This window comes from Puntigrus tetrazona, chromosome 14 (assembly GCF_018831695.1).
Source record: "Puntigrus tetrazona isolate hp1 chromosome 14, ASM1883169v1, whole genome shotgun sequence".
NCBI lineage: Eukaryota > Metazoa > Chordata > Actinopteri > Cypriniformes > Cyprinidae > Puntigrus > Puntigrus tetrazona.
The window spans coordinates 15,286,561-15,293,392 of NC_056712.1; positions in this window are offsets into that span (position 1 = coordinate 15,286,561).

A 6,832-nucleotide genomic window follows, 5' to 3' on the forward strand; every position below is an offset into this window, starting at 1 on the left:
GGTTAAATGTCTTGTTCACTTTCATGTCATTTAAAAGACACAACGAAAAGGATTTTTGTATTGTCATTAAATATGGAGTAGTTTTTAGTTAGACATTTTAATATTTGATGTGAGACAGGGCTGTGTTCCATTTAGAACTGAACAGAGAATTCCTTTCACTTAATTTGACCCAAAGTGGGAAACTGGATCCAAAATAATTATAAAAATTTTAATTTAAAACAATTAAATGTTAAGAAAGTCATAGTGCTGTAAGTGTAGTACTCATTTAAAAAAAAAAAAATCTTCCTATCATTCAATATCATGTAACATATGACTAAAACTAATTTGAATTCACACACATGAATTCTGCAAGCGATCCGATTCTAAATTGTCCAGGACGAAAACAAAATAGATATAATCATTAGCCTTTCATTAGCCTATATCTGGCAAATACTGCCATTCTAGACACTCTTGTTCCGATGAAAATGAATGAAACGATCGTCTTGACCCTTGAAGATATCAGCCACCGCATCATATTGCACAAGAATGAGCATGTGCGTTTCAGCTTATACCATGCAGTTAGTTCTGTCTGTAACGGAAATGAAGTAGTAGTTCAGTCAAGAGGACGGAAACCAGCCTTGCAATGAAATCCTCAACAGCTCTTTAAAATCTCAAGCCTCTATTAGAAAGAGGAGCGGGCTGACGAGCCACATAACCTCGGTTTTTGACATGGCAGCCAGTGTCGAATTCCTCACAATGGGAGTAAAGGACTGTGTTACACAACCAGAAATCACAGATGACATAGTTAAGAGAATAAATGCTTATGTGAAAAGAGGACACACGGTGTCATTTTAGTATCCCCATGTCGACTTCTTAGCTTTCTGATGGATGGATAGCATAGTTTGGATGGCAGGTGCATCTCCACCCCTCCCCTGTCTGAGGTGATTTATCTGGCAATTTCGCACATCTGGAACAGTAACTCACGAGAGATATGAAAATGCTAAATAAAGGGACAATAATGTAAGCGCTCCTCAAAACACAGAGTTTTTGGATAAATCAGAGAAAGAAGAATCAGAAAACCATACATTAAAACAATGAAGGCCGCTGCAGGCTTTTCATTAAATAACACAAAAGAGTCCCTAACGAACTACTCGCTGAGCAATGAGCCTTGTTAACCAAAAAGGAGTAATTATGAAAGATTGTTCTAATGCCTGGCAAACGTATCGAGAACCAGTGAGAGTTCACAGCAGTGATTGATGGGAAGCAAATGGGTCAAATCTACCAGGTTCGGTTATGCATCTTTGGTTATGTGTTTTATTTTAAGCCAAATCATTCGACTTGTAAATCTTGACTAGATACTTTATACTTATGAAAGTACTGTATGTAATTCATAAATAAAAATATATTGCTTTCATTACATTTCATTAAAATAAATAAAAAAGTTATTTTTATATAAATTAATTTATTATTATTTATTTTATTAGTTATATTTTATAGTTATATTTTGTTGAATCTAAAAAAATATATAAGATAAATGTTGTTAATAAACGTGAATATAAATTGTGAATGTTGTGTTTGTTCTTGTATGTCTCTCCTGTTGTGTTATTTTTGTATGTTTCTAGGTGAACATGCCTAGCCTACTACACTATACTTTCTTTGTTATTTTTTTTTGTTATATATTTGGATTATTGTTCTGCACCTTTAAGGTTTGCTCTTTTCAGTTTTCATTCATTCATTCATTAGTTCATTTATGATACATTTTATGTCAAATTCTAATAAAAAAAAAAAAAAATATATATATATATATATATATATATATATATATATATGTGTGTGTGTATGTGTATATATATATATATATATATATATATATATATATATATATATATAAATTCTAAATTCAAACACACACAAATTTAATTAAATTATGAAATACTGGGTCTATAAATAAAATTATGAAAATATGAAAATGTACAGTCATGGTCAAAATGAGTACTAGTATTTTCACCAGAATGGTTTTAGGTTAGTTAAATAATATTAAAAATATATTTTGATAAATAATATCAAAATATGTTGAACACGTTGAACAAAATCAAAGGACGTGCGTGCCATGCAAAATACTGCAGCCGAACCTTGGCCCTGGATGGTAAAAGTTCAAAGGTTCAAGTGCCCATGACTCTGTCCTTAAGAGAAACACTTAACCCCAGGGTTGAGGAATTAAGTGCCTTGCTTCAAGTAATTCAAGTCCATTTAAAAGCATCAGCTAAAATGCTTAATAAGTAATTAATTAGCAATCATTAAACATTTAGCCAGTGCTCCAAGTGGACTGGTACAGACCGGTACAAGCAAAGCAAAATATTACCAAAACCTAGAATGATTTGGAAATTTTCCAGGAGGCTTTTTGTGCAAGAAAATCTGACCTGTACAAAGGTGTTCACATGGTCAACATGACAAATGACCTTATTTTAATTAGAGCTCTGGAAATGGTTCAGAATCTTGATCATTTCTTATGCATTCACATCTTCGCTCTTCTGTAAATAGGATGCGATTAGTCCACTGCTCAGATTTCTTTTAGATTTAAAGGGTACCAGTGTATATTCAACAGTAAAACATCTTTCTCTTTAGCATTTTTTTTTTTTATGTAATGATAAAATTATTTTTTTCCTGGTACTGCTAAGCTGTGTTGGAAAGTGAAAAATAATTTCTTTGGCGCAGTACAAAGACAGCCTGTGTGTGTCAGCATAAATTAGCACACAGGGCTGTAGTTAGCATTCTTGGCAGGGCCAAGCTAACATGCATATTCTCAAGGTAACATTGAATCGAGCTAGAGCGAATCTTTTCACTTTAATTCTTCTGTTCTCCCCTTTCTTTTAAAACATTTAAATATTTAACAGTTTGAAAGTGACGTGTCCTACAGCATTTCACCATCTTGATATTTGTGCTAACATCGTAGAAATACTGGTAATGCACACTCCATTTAATATTTTTTGCTCAATGTTCTGTCACTATAAGAAAACGACTAATAAATCTCTAACTTATTGCTGTTTGGAGGGATATGACCTCAATCCCAGGTCCATATGAAATGAAAAGCAGGTGAAATTATTGATTTCTTTTTCACAAGACAGACTATGCTTTTTTTAATGTGAGCAAGCAGAATTGGTCTGTCACTTCTGGTCATAAACACAGAGAATTGGCTGTAGGTTTATGAGGTTATATACAGAAAATGGATCTCATTCACTCACTTCTTAACTTCAAATGAGGTCACAAGCTGCGCTGCGGTGCAAACCGGGGCAGATGCCACCAGAACTGCTGGGCTCGCAATGTCATGTGACCCAGTTCATGCAACATATGAATATAATCAACCACTTCACTTATTTCTAAAACACGCCACAGCACAATCATTTCAAAGCAAAGGCAGCTTGATCAAATCTAATAGGTCTAGAGAACCCAGCAAAAATTGATGGAGTCGAGCAATACTAATGTATGCCGTGCTAAAATTACGCTTGATAAACAGCGCACATGCAAGCCTGTCAAGACTCTGGTGGCCCATATGCTGTCTGCAGTGCCTGAACAGTGCTGCTGGGTATGCATTAGGATGCAGGGTTGTCATTTTGGATTCCGAAGCATGAGAAAGCCACAGATGTTCTTTGCATGACATGTGCGAAAAGGAGAGACAGACATGACTGGGCAGGCAGGATAGACGACACATCAACAGCATGTCAATCACCAGACACTTCTTTATCTTTGCTGTTCCAAAGAAGCATCATAGAAATTACATACAAATTAAGGTCATCAATCAATCCAATTACTTTACTTGGCGCTGAAAAGGTGCTGAGACAGTTATTTATTTATTATATCTGTCAGATAACTGCTATTTGTGCAATTATTTAATGCCCTAATAGCATGTCTTAAAACAGGTGGATATTTGCACCGATCTTAGTAAATTGCGCTGATTATGATTATAGAAATGATCTGATGTATGTGAGCACTGTTAAATCCCTCGCTGAAATCAGTCAATAGAATCACAATTCAAATAGGTTATTCTGAACTTTCTATTCAAAGAATTCAGATTTTTAAAGAAAAATGTTAAGAAATAAAGAAAAAAAAACATTTTATTCAGCAAGGATGCATTACATTGATGGCATTAAAGAAATAAATAAAGAAATGCAATAATCGATATTTATAATGATACAAAAAATAAATAAATAAATAAATAATCGCAACCCAGACAAGTTTTGAACTTACTATTCAAAGAATGCTAAAAAAAAAAAAAAAATTAATAAGGTTAACACAAAAATGTGAGGCATATTATAATGATTTATGAAGGATCATGTGACAACCATGAAAATTCAGCTTTGTAATGACCGAAATAAAAAAAAACATATTAAAATAGAAAACCATTTTCTTACATTTAATTTATTTATATTACATTTACTGTAAGTTATTTTCTGAATAAGTTGTGATTTGCATAGAAGAGCCTTTTTTAAACTAAATAAAAGAAATACAACAATATAACAACAATAATTATTTGTACCGAACTAATGCATTAAATTAACAACGTCAATTATTTCTAAATAATATGGATCTAAATAATATACATACATTTATCATAAATAGACAAAAGGCCTGCTGGCTCTGCTGTATATGTAACAAAACTCTGAATAAACTAAAACAATGTCGAGCCTAAGAGTATACAATAATTAGCTAATTTATTGTTTTGCTCAAAACTCTATAAAATGGCTTCCTGGTTTATTATCTTTTAAAGGGAGGGGAATGCCATCCAAGGAATCTGTGTTCTATTAACATAATGGGGACCCATTAGTCTGTAATTAGGACCTAAATGAAGAATAGGCAGGCCAGGCAATGCTTAATTTGCTTCAGACTGGAACAAGCCTGGGCTGAGCCTGTGCCCCTAAATGATTAATTGGTAACTATCCATCAAGCTTTTTTGTGGGCTTTAGATAACCTACAATACGGTTTTCCTTGACCACCCCTGTGATTGAACAAGTGGACAGAGGTAAGGGAAAGCTCAACAACCCTATCGATACAGCGTGAGAGCACATCACTTCCTTAATCATCTGGACCGGCAGGCGGAAGTAGATGATGTCAGAGGAAGCAGGAGAATTGAGGGCCCATTGATTATTCAGTCAATGCACTTTTCGATCAAATTGTGAACCACGGGAATAATTAAAGCAGGAACACGGGACGTCCGCGAGTGAAGTGGCTTGAATGGGAAAGTCGTGGAGAACATGCTGTTGAATGTAAGCAGAGAAGTGCTGATATTTACATCCTCTAGAACAGCTTGAGACTTGGAGTTGTGTTTTCCCCCAAAATATTGAGAAACATTTACATGCACACTGACGCCTTGCTTGGCATATTCAGTATTCCTGTCCAAAAATTAATTTGAATCATCATAACCTATTGTGAATGAGGTGTCTGCTACTGAAATGTCAGAGCATGTAAATGAATTATTCAGAATCCTCCGCTTTAGATTTCATTATGGTGTCCTTAACGCTCCACAGCTGGTAAAATTACACATATGTGAAAGTTCAGTCTTCTCTCAACATCAGTAAAGTGCGTCACTGCACTCCCACCTGACTCAAAACAGCTGGGAGATTCACAAAGCCACTGGCATGAATTTCTAAAGATGTTTGCCTCTGCTGTGACTTGCATGTTTGTTGGATGGCTTGAGAACACCATACGTTATAAATGCTGCTGGCATATTGCACGGTGCACAACAAAATAAATCACAAAGATCGTAGATAAAAAGAGAATTTTGTGTTGCATGTGCATATACACACATACATATACATTGGGGCTGGCATGATACACGGATGTCGCGTTTCGGTACGTACCTCGGTAGTGTAATGTTGGAACTGAGACGACGGAGTTAGGGATTCAAATGTAAAAAAAAAAAAGCTTTGTTTACAGACGTATTCAAACAGGCAGGGTTAAACACCAGCAAAACAGTACAATCTAGGCAAGGCAACGACTATATCTGATAAAACAAGCAGGGGCAGGGAAGGAGGCAAACAGTCAAGCAACAAAGAAACAGTCTAAGGTCAAAACACAGATAAACTTGGAAAAACAAGGAAAACACAGAACAAGGAACTAACTAATGGCTAAGCAATAATCAGCCCCAAAGAACGGGTTAGAGCATCTTTGATACTAAACAAAAGGGGAACGCATTGACGAAACCAACCAATGAGCACAGGACACAATTCAAGCAATTCAATTCAAGCAATTCAAGGAACCAATCAATATGACACATGTTAAGGGTAGCACAAGACACGTGACATGAGGGAAACGGAGTCCAGACTAGGGGTGCATGAATAGTCGAATATTCAGTCTATAATTATTATTCGAACAATAAACACTCTTTGAATTTTATTATGTGTATACTGGGATTCCAAATACTGGGAATCCAATATAAATTCTAAGCAGTTATAACTAAATGCAGTGGGTGGCGCTAGGGACAGTGTTAATCACATTTGAGCACAGAATGTCGTCATCTTCCTGCCTCGCGAAGTTTGGAATTACTTTGATCAAAATGAAATTACTAAATGATCTGACAAAATGTAATTAATCATAATCATATGAATTAGCGAAACTGATTTATCATAAAATTACCACCACAATGAGAAATCTACATGAAACCCACATACAGTGGACTGAGGAAAGACAGCTGTCTGTCGCTGCATTCATGACTGGAGGTAAACACAGCTGTACTCCTGCTGAGCCGAGAATAGAGTTTATCTGATAGCAAAATGATCTTGAGACATATAGAAAGTTTCTTTGTGGGAGAGTGGTTTAACACAAAGTGCTAAGATTTTTACTGTTTCACTATTATTAG